We start from the raw sequence: 23,415 nt of genomic DNA, 5'->3' as shown, positions 1-23,415 counted from the left end.
GAATAACGACAATCCATTAGTAAGGATTGCTGAATACTTAACCGAGATTATTTTAACAGTATACCCTTTTCGCTTAATGCTTTTTTCTGTGCGACTCGAATATCATTTGTCGAAGCTTTAACGAATGCCTCTCTACAAAAGTAAGCGGACAAATTGCTTCTAAAACAACAAAAGCCGACCGGAAAAATTCACAATCGTACCGAATCATTAATCTCAGAAACAAATGGAAATCGGCCGACATCTGCTATACTGCTCGAAAAAAAAAATATGCCCGCCATAGTCGACAGTTGTCACGTTATTCTCGACGGGATTAATTAGAAATGCGATTAAAAGCAAACAAAACAGGGAATGGTGAACTTAAATTAATGAAAAATTACCACCCTCCGCGAGCACTCGTCAACTCTTTTTTTTTAACGGGGTCGCTCCCGCGCATTAAGCGGCTTTAATTTGAATTCGAAATTAGAATTACGCGCGCTTTATAATTATTGTTTTTTTTTCGGCCAACAACGGTTGATGTCTAATTCTAAAAACAGTTGATTATACAGCCATTATGTGTTTTTAATGCTATATATTTATGCGGCTTCCACGAATTTTAAATCATCAAAAGTCGAACGTAATTTAAACGACTTCAATGTTTAATGGCGGTTCTATTAATGTAAGGCGTACAATTTTTAATGTTCTTCATATCATGAAGTTATTATTCTTATGGTTAAATCCACTAATACACTTCCAATTATAATTCTATACCATCTTGTGAAAGAGACTTTGGACTTTGTTACATTTAAACTGAAGTAGAATTACTTCCTTATTCCATTAAAAGTACGCATCATATCTTTCTCCTCCAATTATTTTCATCGCTATTGTTTTTTTTTTTCTAATGTTGGCATTATAATAAAAATATACCTAAACAGGCATAATAAAAAAAACATAATGACGCACACGCACGATTTTACCGCGCAATTTAAATTTAGAACAATGCCGTTCGGAAATAATAAGTGATCGGGACACCCGAAGGGCAATGATGAGTGCTTTTGTACGTCGAGTGCCACGAGAGCTCTCTACGTACGCGCTTCGAGGAATCCAGGGAGTTTTTTTTAATTTTATATTTTTTCAGCGCAGTGACAATGTTTCGTAAAAAGATTCAATTATTAATAAGGTTTAAATGAAGTGTGTTTTAATGTGAATCAATTAGTCTTGAATAATAAATACGTTCTGTATTATTTCAGACCGTAGAGGGCTACTTTATTTGAGATGCAATTACAATTATGAAGTATGACAAATGTCGCTGTTTTAATGTAATTTTATTTATAAAATACAAAAAATTTAACACATTCAATAGCACTGTGTTTCTTTAGATTACATTTTTTTCAACTACTTCACGGGGAATTAATAAATACGATAAATTGCATGAATTATTATTTGTTACGTATGCGTAGAGATCGAAGCCGAGATGGCTCAGTGGTAAGAACGCGTGAATCTTAACCGATGAACGTGGGTTCTAACCCGGGCAAACACCACTGAATTTTCATGTGCTTAATTTCTGTTTATAATTCATATCGTACTTTTCGGTGAAGGAAAACATCGTGAGGAAACTTGCATGTGTCTAATTTCACCGAAATTCTGCCACATGTGTATTCCACCAACCCGCATTGGAGCATTGTGGTGGAATAAGCTCAAACATTCTCCTCAAAAAGGAAGAGGAGGCCTTGGCCCAGCAGTGGGATATTTACAGGCTGTTACTGTTATCCGTAGAGAGTTCCGTATCGTAGCTCCTATATTAACTATTTCTTAATATAGCAATTATATAAATGTGCTATGTGGACTACTAGTTTTTTATGCTTTGAAACATCTATTCGTGAATTAAACCAATAGACTTATGTGTGTATTTTTTAAATATACTGTATGAAAATATTAAGAAAATAAATATATATTTTACAAAAAACTCGCTGTTTATATCAAAGTCTATCAATTTGTATTTCTAGACTTAATAACCAGTTCAACACTTAGAAATATATTGAATAAGTCAACGGCTATTCATCTTTGCTGATGCAATATATATGTGACTCAATCAACTGTCAAAATATTTTGATGATATCATGTACAAGATTACGTTAGAACCTTCGAAATGTATATGTTTGTCTGCACAAAAGGAAAAACGTCAACCTTCATGTTGTCACGTGTTGATAAAAACGTTTTTGTTATTACTTTAACTTGGTAAAATGTTAAGCTGTTGGTATCTTTTTGAAGAATTACAAGAGTAACCTTTATATCCGTCTTATTGAATATTAACGTATTCTATAATTAAAAAATTACACAAATTCAAAATAACTTTTCAAATATAGAATCCACATTCCTGAGGCATGGTATGTTACTTAATAACATGTATAATAACGATTCAAAATACGGAAAATGAAGCGTAATTTCTTTCTATCTTTGTCTATGTTACTCATGAGTAAAAAGGACAAAACTATGTCCTTTGTTCATCTATTATCATAATAAACATCACTGTCACGTTCCTTTGAACTGTTTTAATAATAGTAATATAATAATAGTTTTGTAGCTGAAACAAAACTTTATTGCGAGAACATCAAGAGAACTAAATCGTAATGAAGGAAACGTGGTGTAAAATGTCCTAATGCGTGATTTATGACCGTATTACACGTTGCAATGGTACGGAGCGAAGCGAAAATTGGTGTGTGTGGGGTAGGACACTAGTGGCTAAGTTGACTAAGTGTAATAACATACATACTATTGTTCAAAAAATTTCATTGTCGAACCAAACAGGTTGAGCAAAGAGAGCAAACTAAGCAAAGAGTTTTTATATTTATTTATTTTGTAACGTAAAGTTTTTCTTCTGTCACATATATATCCCGATTTATCCTGTTTAATGTTGTACATGCGAAGTGTATGTCTTAGACATGAGATACCCCACGTCATCAAATTTTTTTTTGTTACAGTTTTATAGCGAATTCTATTTTACGTGGAACAACGCAACAAAATTATGTTAATTATGTATTTTGGATCGCTTTTTATTCGCATTAGCGACCACAATTGACTAATATCTATACAATTCGACACTTTCGTATGTATGTGAAGTGATTTTACAACTGCGTCTGTTTAAGTTAATTAAGATTAAAATTAAGTTGGCTATTTGCGAGTTACCAAAACCAGAACGAATATCAATTCTATTTTGGACAACCGCTGATATTATAATTAAATAGGAATTACGAACGCTCAACTTGCAGATTTTAAATTTTCGTCGCAAACATAGTGATATAATTTTACGCTGCTACATATAACAAATCAATGGTTTATATTAGTAAATAAAAAAAAATTTAAAACAAATTTTGTTTTGGCTATGTTTTTAACTGTTATTAGATTTTTCTTTTTCATCAGTAAAGTAACAGCCTGTGAATGTCTCACTGCTGGGCTAAAGCCTCCTCTCTCTTTTTGAGGAGAAGGTATGGAGCTTATTCCACCACACTGCTCCAATGCGGGTTGGTGGAATACACATGTGGCAGAATTTCAGTGAAATTAGACACATGCAGGAATCCTCACGAGGTTTTCCTTCAACATAAAGCACGAGATGAATTATAAGCACAAATTAAGCACATGATAATTCAGTGGTGCACGCCCGGGCTTGAGCCCACGATTATCGGTTAAGATTCACGCGTCCTTACTACTGGGCCATCTCGTCTCTTATTGTAGTTTTTCATTACTGTAAGCGCGTTCAATTTAAATAAATATACAATCGTATATATACATTTATTATTAGTTTTAGTTTTTGTATTATATATATTACATATGTTTATTACATATGTGGATAATATTACAAAATTCTATGTTATCTCAGTTCATAAAGAAACACCTTAATTATATCCGACTCACATAAACTAATTACCTATTTTACGAGTGTATGTAAAACAGCCTTCCTTAGCTACTGTGTTATAGCTATTTTATTGGTGTAACCATGATTCGATGGAGGTAAAAATTATATGTTTTTAACGTATTTGTTAACATTCATTTCAAAACTAGTGTTCACTGGCATGTTGGATAAGGGGCAGGAAATGTTGGTTTTGGTTGGATATAAAAAAGCCTATCTCCTTCCGCGGGTTTCAAGCTAGCTTCATATCCATTTCATCAAAATCGATAGAGCATTCCAGCCGTGATAGCGTTACAGAGTTACTTTCGCGTTTATAATATTATATATATATTTAAATTTAATAGCTAATAATGATTTTAGTTTTAAATAACTTATTTTACGCGAATGTAACGTATATAATATCTATGCATGGATTAAGGTTTTTTTTTTTAATTTTAAAATGCAGTGAAATAATTTTATGGACGTGAAAGGTGTTATTTTCGAATAATTCGTTATCCACTACGAGTCATGATAATATATATATATGTAAGCAGATGCTAGGCATTTGATCCCACTATAAACTTCCTATGGCTCACTTCTGTTCATGCTTAGTGTTACCACGATAGACGGTTTCGTGCTTATTATGCATCTGCCTGTCTCGTTGGTCTAGTCGCTAGACATAAGACCGCAGTTCCCGGGGCCCGAGGTATTGAGTTTTTCCGTCGAAAAAATCTCAGTAGGAGCTCAGAGTCTGGAAGTTGGATATGTGTATACTTCCATGCCACGTAAAGCCGTTGTTCCTGCGCCTGAACTTCTTCCGGTCGTGTCGGATTGCCGTCACATCGGATTTTGATACTCTATCTGTGGCCAAAATCAGTCAGAAGACCATCATCATCATTATACATCCCGCCAAAGAATATCACACTACTAATAATAGAAAGCCCTATCAAATTTAAGTGACGGCAGCTTCGAAATCACCTTACGTTAACGGATATTTTAAACTATATAAAAATAGGTATACAAGATATTATAATAGTATGCCTCACAGTAGCGCATCAACATAAATAGCTGAAATGTTTTATACGGGACAATTATGAAACTTATTTACTAGTTTAAAATTTACTCGAACTGTTACCGAAATCCCCGCATTCCGCTCCAACACAAACGCGCTTTAAACACAAAATTAACCCCGCGAACATTTACAAATATCGGTCAATTAACCGGCGAGTGAGATAACAATTGAAATCGGTTTCACTTTCATCGAGGCCCGGTTAACGCGCTAAATATAATAATAGATCAGTAGATACATCAATGGTCCACCGTGTGTACTCTTTATTTTTGTTGCATAATAGTCTCTATCCTGACGTAGTAAGGGCCATGGCTCCGTTTGTATGTCCCGCCACTTTCAATTTCCGAACGTTGAAACAGATTAAATAAATGTTCGTATAGTCTGTTGACGCGCGCTTTGACCACATGTTTTGTTACGGAATACTTACTGATTTTAATAAATAATAGACTAAAAGCACGCTTTGAATTGTTCAGATTCACCTGAATTGTTTGTTTTATATCATTGTCGAGTTTAATTTTAATTGTTTTATTTAAAATTTCAGTTACTTTTTAAAACGATTTGTATGATCACTCTAAACAATGTTTTGGATGCGATTGATTGCGAATATTTTACGTAAAGGAATTGGATGAAAGAGGAAGTTATTAAGTCAAATAGTTTTTTATTCAATTTTGTTTATATGGGCACTTTTGAATCTTGAATTCTTGTTACAGTATTGAATTAAATGCCCGAACCGTTGGTATCTACAATCGGAATGTAGGCTGGTGGTAGAGCTTTGTGCAAGCTCGTCTGGGTAGGTACCACCCACTCATCAAATATTCTACTGCAAAACAGCAGTACTTGGTATTGTTGTGTTCCGGTTTGAAGGGAGAGTGAGCCAGTGTAATTACAGGCACATGGGACATAACATCTTAGTTCCCAAGGTTGGTGGCGCATTGATGATGTAAGCGATGGTTAACATTTCTTACAGTGCCAATGTCTATGGGCGTTGGTTACCACTTACCATCAGGTGGCCCATATACTCGTCCGCCTTCCTATTCTATAAAAAAAAAAGATCCTACCAAAAATAACAAGACAAGAAACTCAGTTGCAGAGTCAATGAAATACCAATAAATTTGGGTATATCCCGCTTGGTTATCAACAATAACAACAATAACAAATACTAACTACACAACAATATACTTGTTTGTATGTATTTATATAATAAATTTCGAAATTTATTATATAAATACATACGTATTATAACAGGATTGAATTAAATGTAATGTTACCGGTTCGGGTATAAATTCTATCGCGAAGCGACAAGAAACTTAAAAACTAATAATCTAAAACGATATCCATGCAAGTATTATGTACTAGTAAATCGTCCCGGCCTCGCACGGGTAGATAAGAAGAAAAATGTATTTTGGATAGGATTTGCGTATAATCCGTTTTAGTGAGCTTCTATGAAGGAAGGAGTAACTGTGACGAATTTCAAGTCAATCGGGCGGATAGTTAAGGAGATATCGTGATGAGTGTTATTTCGTGTATATATATATAGATTACAATAAACTTTATATGTCATATAGAAAACAATATTGTGTTGTGTCATATTAATGGTTTTTATCATACGATTTAAATTTATTCACTGGCAAAGTTAATATCCGCGGAATCTTATTACAAAAACGAAACATTGTCGGATGTAATCTCTCGACTTATTGGAGTCTATTAATTCAATATAATAATAGTAAGTATACGTACTTTGTAAAGATAAAACTATATATTTTATTTGGTGATTTTGTACACAAATCGAATGTATCGTTTTTTGTGACGATTTAAGCACATTATAAATTTATTAAAGCCTTACTTTTTGTCGTTACGCGGCTGGTGATAGTTATAAAAAATGTTCTTCTTTGGGGCTCAAACTTGCTTTAAATTTCATCAAAATCGGTTCAGCCTTACCCGAGAAAGTATAACAAACATAGTAACTTTCGCATTTATAATAATAGTACATATATAAATAATTATACAAACATAGTAAAGCATATAATACAATTGCAGATAATAAATACATTTCCAATATAATATCATGAATATTCTTAAACGCACTCATGAACAAAATCACGCATAAAACATTTACACGTTGCATTAAGCATTATTATTTGAAACAATAACGTAATTAATGTACACAATAAAGCGGCAACACAAACGATATGAAAGCATTCGTGCTCCTCACTAGCATCGAAAAGATTTTACGATTTATTTCACTAACATCTGTACACTACGTGTACAATCATAAAAATTGCTCATCCATAAACGTTCCTTATAATAATATGATTTTAAAACCGATCATTCGATAAACAACTTTAAATATTAACATTAGAGTTCATAATTACTTTTTCGTATTAACGATTCATTAGCGATTTGAATGAAAGGGTTGGCAAATCCAACTTCTATTGTTAATAGTCACGCGTCAATGTATTAAATATAATTACGCGTTATTATATTACGTATATTATTATTTAAACTACTTTTATGTGAATACGAATAAATCGTTCAACGAATTATTTCAATGGATCATACTTTAATGATATATTGAATTTATTTTTAATCATATAAAGGAGTTATGAATGAGTTTCTTGTCGGTTCTGTGTGATCAATATTCCAAACCGGGATTTTTATATTTAACTAATATTTAAATGATAATTCGAATATTTATTTGTATGAATTCTTGCTATATAGATTGTGGTATATCAATATTAATGTTTATAAAACTTATCTGTTTAAGAAAATTGGAATTTATAATTGGTTTTAATATTATAAATAAATAAATGTATGTATGTTTTAATATATTTTTTTAAATAATAACAGTTTACTATAAATTCTATTAAAATTTTAAAAGTAATTGTTAACACTTTTCTCAATCACGTCCTTACATATCCATTATAATCTTTGTTTCACCACAATCGGTTCAGTAATTTCAAGAGCACGTGCCTGCCTCCAGCGGATTAGTAATAAATAAAATGATCTTACTCTTATCCCATCGGTGATAACCTGACAACAAAAAATATTATATAGTTCTGACTTATTATATAATAACAATGTATTTATTTGCAATAACATATTATAAGTATATAAATACATCATTTTAAAAAGATAATTCGATACAACTGATAAAATTGATCAAAAGATTCGTTTGGCGTTTTTTTTTATATTGTGGATTATGATGATGTAAAATAAGCATAAGTGACTTTAATGTTTTTTTTTTAATTTATACGTATTATTATATTATGTTATTATATATATTTTGTTATTATAATCGAGTATTAAGTGAGTTTTGTAATTCCTTACAAAATAGCCATTTCGACTGCTTAAAATTTGATTAACAATATACTTGGGTAAATGGCTGCTTAATAATAAACGCAAAACCAATATTAATTTCCAAATGTAAGTATTACGAAACGAGCCATTCCGTAATACAATTATATTTACCATAAAAAGGCGCGAATAGCGGACATCTTGTTATTTCAATTCTAATTATATTTAATGTGGTTGTTATTTTTTTGAGTTTTAATGTGCGCCCGCTATAAAAAGATAATCACAAAAATAATTGAAACGAAATAATAAAGGGAGTAAGAAAGGGGGGGTGGGGTGGCGATTAATGACAGGGGGAGGCGCGGGATAGTCAGCGCATTACGACCTAAATAATCAACATAATTACACTTTTTACCCCGGTTTCCCCTTAACTCCTAAGTGCTAGTAGAAAGAAGCTATTCATTCACATTGGTTTTTTAAATGACAGTTTTATTTTATGTAGTTTTTAAAATAAGGCGCACATTGCAGATTTTCACGTTTCAGGATTTGCCATGTTTTAGTTTTATTTTTTTATCGTTAATTTTTCATTTTATTTATAATTATATTAATTGTTTTTTTTTTTTTTACTTACAATATCAAATGATTAAATATACATTTTTTCAGAAATAATTATAAGATAGGTAAATTTTGAAAATATACAATATAAATATATATACATGACACGAAAATACACGTACTCTTTAAAGCGGCACGTACTCATTATTGATATTATAGTAAATTCCTAAGTTATTGTTATTATGTGTGTATATGTTAGTATGTGTTATTATATAGTATTGATAAATCGCATTATTAATTACAAATTATAAATTCCCAATAGATAGGGATTAACCCACATGACCGCATAAAATTAAAGTTATCAAAACTACGTTTTCCGTGTTACACGTTAGCGCCGAACGCACGAGAAATAAACCACAACAAAATGTTCTACTCCATTTTCTAAATTTCGCAAGAAGTTCAATAAAACGAAATCCGTGCGAAAAATTTTAAGCAAAAATAATTCGTATGAAATAAATCAATCGGTTCAATACAAGACGACATTTACATTTTGAAGATTTTTACATCTGATTGAAATACAAGACCGATATTTGTAAATCTGTGTTGTGTTTTGATCAAATAATTTTCAAACAGACTTGTGGATTGTGTTTTCTGCGGTTAATTATAAAAAGTTCTTTGTACTAATAATTAAAATACGAGTATTATTTATAGCCGAGATGGCCCTGTGGTAAGAACGCGTGAATCTTAACCGATGATCGTGGGTTCAAACCCGGGCAAGCACCACTGAATTTTCATGTGCTTAATTTGTGATTATAATTCATCTCGTGCTTTACGGTGAAGGAAAACATCGTGAGGAAACCTGCATGTGTCTAATTTCACTGAAATTCTGCCACATGTGAATTCTACCAACCCGCATTGGAGCAGCGTGGTGGAATAAGCTCCAAACCTTCTCCTCAAAAAGAGGAGAGGAGGCCTTTAGCCCAGCAGTGGGACATTCACAGGCTGTTACGGAGTATTATTTAACAGGACTTGCTTTTATAAGCCTCTACATGAAAAATCGTATAAAGATTATGTACAGAATCGATGTATAATATATAATGATGATTGGTAAAGACTTGGATACTAATCGCTTATCAATTAAGTTGGCGTATACACCTAAGTATTTTTATGGAGACAGTTTATATATATTCCACTTTAGAAAGGTATACTCGTATATATACAACTTGTACATATGTATGTCTTCCAGTATATTTAGTATGAATATCTAAGTATATAATAATTAATGACATTGTATATAGAATTTTTTTTAAAGAAAAATTATGCCCAAATTATAATTACTATATAAATAAATTGATAGAAAAAATAAATGTATCTGCATATTTGAATGGTGTAACCGTAACCGTAACAGCCTGTGAATGTCCCATGAATGGTGTGCGAGGCTTAAATAGTTAATAAATACAAGTCTATTTTTTAATTATTTTACTTCTAATTTTTTACCATAATACTATCAACTGTATGGGATTTTCTTTATATAATTTATAATATTCTGTATCAAGAAGAAATTATGAAGCCGACGAATTGGTATATAATTAGAGATAATGAGACGCCATTCAAGTGTCCGTCTGGGTCCTGAAGAAAACGATGAATGAATGTTTGGAGCGTATACATTTTGCATACTCTTTATTATGGCAATAATAATTTTTTTTTATATCGGCTCCATAACAAAAACAGTCCAGTCTTATAAATGTAATAATTTTTTTTAAATTAAGAACGTTATTACATTATTACGCATACAGTTTGTATAGCAGATGTTGTTGTATAGTGAGAGTAATGGTTTAAGTGAGTATAGAAAGTATTGTTTTTCAAATAATTTTTGTTTTTCAATCGATAGTAATTCATAATGTAAAATACCAACGGGCAGGCTCACCTGATAGAAAGTGACTACCACCGCCCATGGCCACCTGCAACACAGGGCTTGCAGGTGCGTTGCTCGCCTTTGTTACAGATAATTTGCAACGGATTGGTTAGTGCGTTCAATAAGATTCGATTTTATACAATAAGTTAGTTCTTCGAGCAGTGGCAACCCTGCTATGAAACCAATGTGTCGTGACTTGTCGAAACCATGAACTTCTACAAATTAGACGATTGCTTAATATCGACTAAAACATTTTCATTATTGATTCGCATTCTAATATAAAACCCACTCTAATTTATAAATATCGTTAAAATATTAAAGAACTTCAGTTTATCCCCCTTTAAACAAAATTATAAATATAGTAAAAAAAAAATGAATAGAAACAAGGAACAGAAAATACAATTTGAATAAATGTCTTATATACGTACATATGCCGAGACTGATTTTTTTTTACGAATTATTACTTAATAAATAAAATAAAATTAAAATAATTTATAAATATGAAACCTTCTTGTTAAAAACTTCGTAGCTCCACGTCCGTCTCCGACTGACTAAGACAGACCCGAAATGAATGGGTTTAATTCAGTTAAATTTTATATTAAGAGCCTGTATAATTTATAACTTCTACAATAATTGTATTTGGAGCTTAGGCTTATTTATTGGAGTTTGTATTATAATATAATTGCCTTATTTCAATGTTTTAATCAATTTAACGTTATGAATGGCTTTCATAATATTCGTTAATGATTGTTTTATATAAGATCAATTAAGATTTAAAATAAAATAAACATAAATTAATAATTAAAATGTGTTACTAAGGAACCTTCACTTCCTGCTATAATTTTATTTATAAAACAAAAAGCTGCAGCAAGGTTTGCAACATTACGACTAAGGAGCTTTATACGATATATTTTTTGATGACGTCCTTCAATGCTGTTCTGTGAGAATTCCTCCTATCTCTGTCGTTGTAAAAACGTATTAACCGATTCCCAGTGATACGCAATTTTGATGCTTACCATTATATAACTTTTAAGTTAACCGATGTATTGTTATGTATATATATATATATATATATATATATATATATATATATATTAATTTATATTACTATTATTATACTTATATAATAATGTTATAAACTAAATTCTAAGTGAAAGTTTTATGAATATTGGTTTAGTAATTTTACTAAACTGACTGACTATAGTACGACTACTGAAAGGGGTATACCCAAGGGAATCACAACTAGACATAAAACATAAATACGAATCGTATATATCGCAATACCTATTTAGTTAACGCGTATACGTACTGCAAATAAAGTGGATACAAATTAAAGAAAAAAAGAGAAATAAGCTTAAAAGGCATGCGTACCACTTGAAGAGACTTATTCAAACCCACCAAAGTAAAAAAAATAGTCAAATTACTAAGAGGAAGAGACGAACAATCATACAAAATCTATTTTTTTATGTACAAAATAAAATATATACATCCATAGTTATATATAGCTGTATGTCTAATATAGTTTACTCACTCATTTCATATTATATATTTAGCTATTTATTTATAAAAATATAATAAGTGATAATCGCTTTGAAATTAGACACAATACTACGAAGTTCAGGCTTATAATAATAATAATTTAAATCAAGAACATTAAATGAAAATGATCTCTGTGACCTATAAAATAAAATACCATTTGCTTTAGTACGTTTACTAATGTACACTCACCGAAACTAATTCTGATATCTTTAGATTTACGCAGGTAACCTTTTAATACAATTATTATACATCGCCGTCTTAGTTATGGGGTTTGTTATTCGTTCTTTACTTAAGAAGCATTGTAACACGTGCTTAATGTTTTAAGGCGGAATCGTCGCTTCGATAATACAAGCCCTAGTCTTAACAAAAAAGCGTTACAAACGCAAACGAACGCCAACTTCTAATTAAAATGATTAACTTAATGGTTAAAGTCATTAGCGATTTTAATTTCAAATTGCATGTTTTTTTCATGTCCAAAATTACAACTCTTAAACAATTTTACGTTTGGCAACATTTATTAAAGGTTCATTTAGTATGGAAAATGTATTTTAATGTTAATGAAATTGCAAAAGTATAAAATTAATATTAAAACGAAATTTATTTCGGAATTTTTCTTGTTATTATTTTGTAGGAAATCTTCAAAGAGAATACAGTTTTGATGTATTGAAATATATAATCGTAGAATAAGTATAAGAAACTGTATGTCTTACCCGCGACTACGTTGAACAGACATTATATTTATTATCCTGGCAACAATTTATTTGACAAGATAAAAATTATTATAAATTTTAAATGTATAGTTAGCAATAACCGCCGTTGTTTGATAATTAATGTATCATAACGAGTTTCCATATTGATCGACGTTGATAAATTGAAGTTTAAGATTATCAACCTGAAAAACAAAACGAATTACAAAATGGAGGTTTTACGTCAAATTTTAGTCTATACACATAGTATAGTTTAGGCTATGACAGAGAAAAAGAAATAATGGCTCCAGTAAACCTACAAAGCCTCGTTAATATTAAAGTTCATTTCGCTAGCATTCAATTCAAGAACAAATTAAGAAATAATAAAATTACGTTACGTCATCGATATAAATTAAACGATAAATATTAATGTTTATTAATTAAAAATAATAAACATTAAAAACAGTTATAATAATGTAGCTTTCCTGACGTTTAATCCGTTTTAAATTCGTTTCGTTTTAACTTCGATTCTATTAATAAAGTAATAGTGTTTATTTCTTTTTATTTTATGATTACGACAATACAGATTGATTTCTAGTATATATGAAGTAGATCATAGCCTATGAATGTAAGCTGCTAAGCAAGATCTTTTTAAAGAGACGAATATGAGCCCATACCAAGACGTTGGCCATAATGGGAGAATAATAATGGACGTAAGTATATGTAAGTGTAGTAATTACATCCGAAATCTGAAGATTTCTTAGCGACGTTTTCCTTCATCGCACGTGGATAGAATACTTACTGTGTAATTGGAATAATCTATTTTCAATATTTTACAAGTCATGATTTCATTTCACTTCCAATATAATATGAAATATCGTTATAAGGATCAATTCTCTACAACTTTAAGTATCAAAATTAAACAGCAATTTTTAAGACTATCTACTAGATAATCTAGATAACTATACTAATATTATAAATACGAAAGTAACTTTGTCTATTTGTCTGTTACGCTTTCACGGTTAAACTAATGAAGCTATTTTGGTGAAAATTGGTGTGAAGCAAGCGTGTACGCCAAGGAAGGACATAAGCTTTATATATAACACCTGACCTAACGTGCGGGCGAAAACTAGAAGTTCATATATGTACTCATTATGGTACATCATCATATATTTACCAGTGGTATTGACTTTCAGACGCGACCTAATAAAACTTTGTATTGCTGACTCTACTGATTGAGGCAGTACGTTATCACAAGACCAAAGGGCATATCATAGATCCAGTCTGCGCCAGCACGTCGATGTTGACAAAAGTACATAATTTAATAGGAGTATTTTATATTTCTTACAGTTCCAATATCTATGGGCGTCGGAGACCATCATCAAGCTCATTTTGTAGTCTGCCTTCCTAAAATATATAAAAAAAAATGTATAAATAATAAGTGCTTAATACGTAAGAGCCCGAGTTTGTGTGCGTGGGAATGTTTGTATGTGACGTCACCGTACTAATAAAAACAAAAGGTGCCTTATTTCCTATAGCATATTCCAACCACAAAGAGTAAAGACAAATAATTGACATGAATTGACACGATATCATTGTGCAAGATCTTGAATAATATGAATTCGCGAAAAATTGGCGAGACGAAGTTGATATCGGAACTACTAAAATTAAAGTGGAAAAAAGTAGTTAAATAGAACAGTGTTGTATTATAAATAACATAACAGTATGGCTATTCTGTAAGAACAAACTTGAAACGCAGAAAACGGTCGCGAAATGTTAGAAACTGATATGGGACATTGACTATAATAATTACAACATTTCAAGAAAACACGTATCAAAATTATTATTTTGATACGTGTTTTCTTGAAATTTCCAAAAGTCGGTTATCAACATTTCACGGGCGAGAATTTAAGCGATTTCTTACACAATAGCATTGCTGAGTTTTTAGCAAATCTAGCATGAAATATAATACTAAGGTTTGTTTATATCTCCTTCAATTTGAATATACATACATTGTAGTATTTATTATTATTATTATTATTTTCAGATCTTATATAACTTTGATACTAAATTACAACGACAATACACAGAAACATACATAACCGCATCGAGATTATTAAATAACATTTTAATACATATTATGCGTCTGATGTCATCATATATTGTCCGCTAATGAGCTATTAATTACTTAATTAACCCTGTTATTGTAATAAACACCTAAATTAGAAGTTAATTTGGTAGCACATCATATACAAATGTTTACGAACCATATCGTAATTGTCTTAAATTTTCTACATATGTAATTTTATTTTGTACAATTCAACGGTGTTCGAATGCCTTATTTTTATTCAAGTGAAGAGGCTCAGTTTGTTGACCGTCTGGTTTAATAATGATTCAATGTAGAGTGACAAACATCTAACTTTACATACGACTTCATATTATAGAACCGTAAATTATTCTATCAGGTTATTCTTTCAGCGAAATTTTATTTCAAAGTCGAATTTGAGTGAAAAATTTGTAACAAAAAAACAGTTTCACACTCGTCACCAGCTTTTTAATAACTCACTTGATTTCATACTAACTATAACGAATTACACGTCACTGTCGTTATATGTGTTGATTTAGTGCGTGTATCTTTTAAGTATTAAAAGTGTTATATTTATTAGATTGAATGGCACATATCAAATGGCACATTTCTTACAATGCCAATGCCTATAGGCGTTGGTGACTTACCATCAGGTGGCCCGTATGCTCGTCCGCCTTCCTATTCTATAAAAAAAAAACTTTCGGATATTTCACGAACGTGTTCCGAGTTTCGAGTTTATTCTTACAGTATAGCTAAATAATAAAAACTTAAAAGATGAAAGCTATTAAAACTCACAGATACACTTGCAATGAATATACTCTGTACTAAACAGCTAATCTAATACAGTAACAGTAAACAGTAACAGCCTGTGAATGTCCCACTGCTGGGCTAAGGCCTCCTCTCCCTTTTTGAGGAGAAGGTTTGGAGCTTATTTCATAACGCTGCTCCAATGCGGGTTGGTGAAATACACACGTGGCAGAATTTCAGTGAAATTCGACACATGCAGGTTTCCTCACGATGTTTTCCTTCACCGTCAAGCACGTATACGTTAATGTTTAAAGCTACAAAATATATCTTCAACGCTATGTTATGTCAGATTGTGAAGTTATTTTAAATTTTTATTTTTTATTGTATAGGTATTGTTTAATAAGGATTAAGGGTGAAATTTTAAGAGATTCTTGTTTCTCTGTCGCATAGTCTAATTTAAAGAGTGCGTGAAAATGAAATCGTATTTGATTAAAAAAAATCTGCCCGTCTTTCAAAAGATTAACTAAATCCGTATTGTACAAAAACTTTCATTTATTTTATCGTTATAATTTGGTAAAAAATTCTGGGTTTTCGAGATCTTGGTCTTGTGTATGTAAAATTTTCTAAATATTATACGATCGTGTAAATATTTTATATTGAAAAATTAGTTTTTACGCGAATTCATAGCATAAATAACACTGACCGTCTAATTGATATGAAAGTACATTCTGGTTTACTTTAACATCTGCATATAATCTAGATATATAAATGCATAACCGTTTAGATATCTCATTAAGACTATAATTATACTTTCTAATCGTAAATTTCTACACTAAAATCATCAGATTAATTAATAATAATATATATGAAATTTATTACAGAAATCATTTAATAAACCTAAAATATAATGTTATATAAAAGCCAAAGTAAAATATCAAATTACACTTTATTTCTTATTGCGTCTGAATAGTTTTATCCAAACGTTACATATGTAGCGTTGCAATTATTTTTTTCTATTAGTTATTGCCATTTTTTTAATTCCATTTGAGCTGTAAAAAAAATTTACAACTTTAGTGTTGTCACGTCAAATATTTCGATGAAAATTTGAAAATAAGCATCCAATTTCAAAATTTAGTTAAAGCAAAAAAGAACGGTAATGACCTACCCAGTTAAAATCAAGTTCCGATCACTTTTTAATCTCTGTATTTATACATTTTAAAACGTAATAAATGCAAGTGACAATATAAAGTCACGAACAAAAATAATCGATTGTGATATGGCTTGAAATAAAAAGATGTAGGCAAATATTAAAAAGTTAAACCAAATACACAAAACGTCTGTTGTGATTTGTATATATGTATATACGTAATGGATAATTAAATAATTATATTCGATATTAATCTAGCAAAACCACAGTGAGACATAATTCTCATAAATACTATTTTTCGTATCCACACATATATTCTTAAGCAATCTAATGACGCAAATTATTTCAATAATAAAAGCGCTTTGGAAAATAACGCTAAATGCACTGCACGACCTCGCGGCACCTTAATTAGTATGAGATAAAGAAATATTATAATATACTTTATTACTGCTTAATAGCGGTCGTAAAGCATGAAATATTCAAAAGTTGATATGCTCCTTTATTCCACGACTCAGAGATAACAATATTTAATAAATTAGACATATTTAAATTTAATAATTATTAGCGTCCGAGGGAGCACTTATGACAAAAGATTCGTATATTATAAACGTGCAACAATCATTTTGTTTTATTTGCATATATTTTGACAAACGTCCTTAAAGTTAATGATTTTTCTTAACGGATTAAAAAAAGAACGTCTCGTCTACTATGCTCTTGAATACGTGATTTTTTTTCATATGATAATGCTGTCTTTCTTGATGCTTTCGGCCACGGCAGTCAATCGCAAGACAGATTAGCCAACTACGCAGGACTTATCACACCCTCGCTCTCATAATCCGATGGGACGGCAATTCGACACGACCGGAAAGAGTTCAGGCGTAGGACTAACGGCTTTACGTGTTTTTCGAGGCACGGGAATGTACACACTTTTAACTTCCAGACTACGGGCTGCTACTGAGGAACTTTAATAGAATATCACAATAACCTTTACTGGCCGGACCTGGTGTTTGAACCCAGGACCTGCAGTCTTTTATCTAGCCACTAGTCCAACGAGGCAGAAGTATATACGTATAGACGATTTTCCATATAATACATGATCAATTATTATGATTTTTTCACCGGTTTATCTTTATACTTATTAAGAGTTTTTGAAATTTAAAATATTAAAATGCCGTTCTTTTTAAAAGCACAGATATATTAATATGTTTATTTATTGGTTAAGTTGATTTATTTAAAAAATGATTTGATAATATTTTAAATGATACCATTTGTATATACTTATTTCATACTAGCTGGTGACTGTGAATTCGTTCGTGTGAAAGTCCGTTTTATAAAGGTATTAAACAAATGCATTTTCGTGTATTCGTTTATCGCGCAGTGTTCTTTTGGTAAATTTATTCAATGTACAATAACAAACGTACTCTTTTTACTGCTTTATTATTTATTTGATGAGCATTTATATTGCGTCCTAACATTCAATTCATCATCCTATTTTATTTGTGAGCATGTATGGGTCAAATCATATATTTAAATTTTAAGCCAGTGGTATCGAATCGAGGCAGCTAAAATTTTGTAAATACTTTTAATTTAGTGCTGAATTTATTACATGTATAAAATATCTGTTATTTTAAAAGAGGTTATTATAACTGTAAATGCATTTAAATTAAAAAAATAGACAGAATATATTATACATATTAGTTGCGAAGGTTGGTGGCGCATTGGCGATGTAAACGATGGTTAACATTTCTTTTAATGCCAATGTCTATAGGCGTTGGTGACCACTTACCATCAGGTGGCCCATATGCTCATCCGCCTACCTATATTATAAAAAAAAACAATTGAAAAGCGATTATTTTTAATCGTCTTAAAAAAAGGTGGTCCTTAATTTTATTTAAACAAATATTTTTTATGTATGTTCGGTAAGACGCTTTTGTTTTTGAACCGATTTTGATGACTGTTGCGTTAGGTCCAAAGTTTTTTTATTAATTTAGGTGATGGTAAGTAAACCAACACTCATAGAATGTCTATGAGTGTTAGTATTGGTAATGACCAATGCTTACAAACCTAACTAAGATGTTATATCCCTTGTGCCAGTAGACTGGCTCAATCAGCATTCAAACCGGAACACAACAATACTAAATATTGCTGCTTCGTGGTGGATACTCTTATCCCAATTTCCCTGGTATTGAACATCGTTACATTTGTACTTAAAGCCATATATTAAATTCAATTTATATTTTATTGTTCAGAATGAAATAATTATATATTTTCAACAAAATATGACGTAATATTTTGAACCGTGAATCCGTGGGAAATAAACAGCGGCGTTTTACCACTTCATCACCTCTGTTACTTATATTATGTAATGAAAATAAAAGGAAGCGACCTCTTGTAATGATTGTCTAAACCTGCCCCCGTTTATAGTTATAAATTTAACCAATTTAAAATCGAGTGCCTCCTTCCGCGTAGTTAGCTAATTGTAACATCGAATTACAATACGCACTAAATTAAAATTACCATGGGGGCATTTTATCCTATTCATCTTAACAAAAAAAGTAATTTTGTTAATTGAACAAATTCGTCAACTATTTTATGTTATGTATCAAATATTTATATTACGCAATCTATTACATAGGAAAGCTAAGTGTGTAAGATTTCTTTTAATATTTAATTAAGTAGGGGTAAGTTATAAAAGGACGTAAAGCAAAATAACTAGCTGGAGACAAGGTAAAGAGTACACTTGTGTTTGCGCACACACTTGTGCTAAAATATCTCTCACACACTTGGTTTCGTCAAGAACAGCCTTAGTAGCCGAAATATGTCTGAAGGGTTGAGTTTGTTATTTAACTTTCAAATCAAATATTTCTTAATGTTCAAATTTCTAATATATAATAACCAATTTATCTCTTCTGGAGAAGAGATGAAGCGATGCGTAGCACACGTGGATCTTAATCGAAGATACAGATTCGAATACGGGCAAGCACTGAAGAGTTTTTATGTACTTTATTTTTGTTTATAATTCATCTCGTGGTCAACAGTGTAGGGAAACATCGTGAGATAAAACTCATGTGTCGGGCGAAATATTGACTGACAGTGTCCATCGACCCTTTTTTTTTTTATAGAATAGGAAGGTGGACGAGCATTTGGGCCACCTGATGGTAAGTGGTCACCAAACGCCCTTAGACATTGGCATTGTAAGAAATGTCAACCATCGCTTATAGCCAATGCGCCACCAACCTTGGGAACTAAGATTTTATGTCCCTTGTGCCTGTAATTACACTGGCTCACTCACCCTTCAAACCGGAACACAACAATATCAAGTATTGCTGTTTTGCGGTAGAATATCTGATGAGTGGGTGGTACCTACCCAGACGGGCTTGCACAAAGCCCTACCACCAGTACCACCCTCAATGGAGCGTGGTGGAATAAGCTCCAGACATTTCTGTATAGCGAGAGAAACTCAGCCTTGGGAAAATCATGAGCTGTTTTTTTTCTCAACACTTAGAAAATCAAAGCCAATTAATTAAATGCAAAAAGCCGTATCAAGTCCGTAGTTAGCGCTTACACGTAACATTTTGTTAAAACTATTTAAACTTAGACTAATCGTTAAATAAAGTGAAGTTTAAAAAAGCAAATATTGGCGTAATTAAAAAGCCAATGCACTTAGCTTAATTGAAAATACAAAACACTCTATTACAACCAAGGTCGCTCTGAATGTAGGGACAGCAACGAAGTTAATAATATATTTATTTTATTATTACTATTAAAAAATATTATATATTTTATTTTATTACTATTAGAAAAATTAGAAACAATGTGCTTTTGAAAATTGAATATAAATATAAGACATATTTTTTTTAAATAATAGTGCTATTCGTGAAAATAATTAAGATTAAACTGAATTCAAATTTACTTCATGTAGTATATACTTAAGTTATCAAACCATTTTTTTATTATTTTATATCTAAAGTATAAGTTATCAATAAAGTCAGTTATACAATTTATTACTAAGCCCGCTTCTAGTTTTTATGACAATTATCGCTCCAGGTGATGAGACTGCCTCGGTTGTGGCTACAACGCATGTGATAAAGTGATCTAGTAATTATTGTGCACTAGTTTGATTAAAATATATTTATTACATAATGGTTTATTTTAATGAAAATCTAATTTGAAAAAACTCCGTTCACGCATATTGATTATAAATGTAGTTTGCACTGAACTTAAATTTTGTTTTAATTTTTGTTTTTGTAGATATAAAAACTTTTTTTTAATATCATTATTATTATTAAATAAAACTAAAAATTTAAACTTTGATTACATAAATTCTCGAATATATGATAATGTTGTTTAAAAGCAGTGAAAATAGTAATAATTAAATTTGACAGAAAATTTCATATTAGTTTTTATGCAGACCGTACCGCCCGAGGCGACGTTCAACACTGCGCGGGCCACGTCGGGAAACGAATTAGCAAAAACTGTATGCACTTTTACTTGTATTCATTGAAATATGTATTGTTATTCAGGTGAATTTTTTACATATTGTTTTTATATCGCAATTTAGTGTTATTATTTTGTTCTATTTTCGGAAATAAATTATCACAAATAGCCGTTATTTGTTTTTAATAAAAAAATGTGTTACATTTCAATAATACCCATTTCATTTTACTCGAGTCAGATGTTCTATTTTTAAGACGTTAATATCATACCATTCCATAATTAAATTAAAAGTTTAGATGTCATTCTATTTTCAAATGTATCAGTTATAACTTGATATTTTTCGTAATAGCAAGACCGTGTGACCGAATAAAAAAAAACATTTAATTTTACTTAACACTGAAGTGTGTTAAATGTAGTATTTTTATTGAAGCCAAAAAAATAAAATAAGACCGCAATTTGCCACAAGCAAACGACTGAATCATCTAATTTCGAATTAATTAAAAATCCTTGGATTAAAGTTAAATAGGGTTCGTAAAAAGATAATTATGCACGCGCTAAATCGATCCCATTCATCAACGTCACCACGTTAATGCTATTTTCATCGAAGTGTAGACTCTTACGTTTCCAGACGTTTCGCGAACAGTCCCACCGTCCCTAATAACAGTATCCGAATGAAGGGTTGGGAGAGCGATTCCAATTTTAATGAAATATTTGATTTATACGCGCCGTGAACATCAGGTAGCTTATTATAAGGATGTATCATTAAACATTACCTATATAATTAAGTTCCGACTTAGCCTCGAGCTACCCCAATTTAACTGGCATATAATTTTAATAAAATTGCCTGCCGTCCGATGATAAAAAAAAAAAAAATTAAAAAATATATATATAACACATCTGATTGATGTATTATTTGGTAATTTATTGTCTGTAATTACATCGTGTAATAGTTGATAATGCGGCGGTGTGGGAACGATTTATTAGTATTTATTAAAGTATGAATTATCGTATAATTACTGGGATGGGAGCTTCCAAACTAAACAGAGCGGTTGTGTTTGGGATTTATGAGCGGTTCTCGGAGGCGATCTAATCGCGTCGGCTGCGATGTAGCGTAGCTGGATACTCTATATAAACAATTGTTCTTAACAACTCTGAATTTGGCTAATCGTAATAACTAAACGCTAACGTCATTCAGGGATAACATGAGTCATTTTTATTCGATATAAATCATTTTTATGATCAATTAAATACTTCAATTTTCTATTTGAATTTTTATATTGTTAAGTCTGTCTATGCATTTGTTCGAAAATCGATTTACGTTTCTTCTCCAGTTTTCACTGAACTTTACTGAATTGTAATTTTTATTTTTCATTTTGCTGTATTTTTATTATGACATTAACTGATTCGTATTAGTTATCGTCAATAAGATTTATGAGTCATAATTTTTTTTTTTATATTTTATTTTATTTTTGTTGGTGACATAATGTGGTAATAAGAAATTTACGGACGCGAACGCACCTTCCTGTTTTTAAGTAGGTTAATCGAAAATTGTGTCAAGTGTTCAAGCTATTATCATTGCTTGACATCCAATTATATGGACGTTTAGAGTCGTTTTAATTGCATAAGATACCCCATTCACAGACTTGAACACCCCCAACATGAACCTACCACATTTCTTGCCATTTTTATTTTGAAACCCACGTTAGTTTACTGGTGGTAGGGCTTTGTGCAAGCTCGTCTGGGTAGGTACCACCCACTCATCAGATATTCTACCGCAAAACAGCAATACTTGATATTGTTGTGTTCCGGTTTGAAGGGTGAGTGAGCCAGTGTAATTACAGGCACAAGGGACATAAAATCTTAGTTCCCAAGGTTGGTGGCGCATTGGATATGTAAGCGATGGTTGACATTTCTTACAATGCTAATGTCTAAGAGCGTTGGTGACCACTTACCATCAGGTGGCCCATATGCTCGTCCGCCTTCCTATTCTATAAAAAAAAAAATAGCATCACAAACTAAGGTATAAGAAATCTAGGCATGTTACGTATTATGCTTGTGCTAAATTTAACGGTGGTAAGGTC

General features: G+C 31.1%; 1 protein-coding gene across 6 annotated transcripts in view; it reads right to left on the bottom strand.

The window, feature by feature from the left end:
- LOC126773794 (POU domain, class 6, transcription factor 2) overlaps positions 1–23,415 on the bottom strand; it is a 149,372-nt gene that overhangs the window by 118,871 nt on the left and 7,086 nt on the right. The window contains exon 3 of one of the 6 annotated variants that reach the window (XM_050494967.1): positions 7,941–7,961. The exons of the other annotated variants lie outside the window; for them this stretch is intronic. The gene's annotated coding sequence lies outside the window, so the exon portion shown is untranslated. The remainder of the gene's footprint in view (positions 1–7,940; positions 7,962–23,415) is intronic. 6 annotated transcript variants of the gene reach the window in all.

This window comes from Nymphalis io, chromosome 15 (genome assembly GCF_905147045.1).
Source record: "Nymphalis io chromosome 15, ilAglIoxx1.1, whole genome shotgun sequence".
Taxonomy (NCBI): domain Eukaryota; kingdom Metazoa; phylum Arthropoda; class Insecta; order Lepidoptera; family Nymphalidae; genus Nymphalis; species Nymphalis io.
This window is presented reverse-complemented; position numbering and strand designations above follow the sequence as displayed.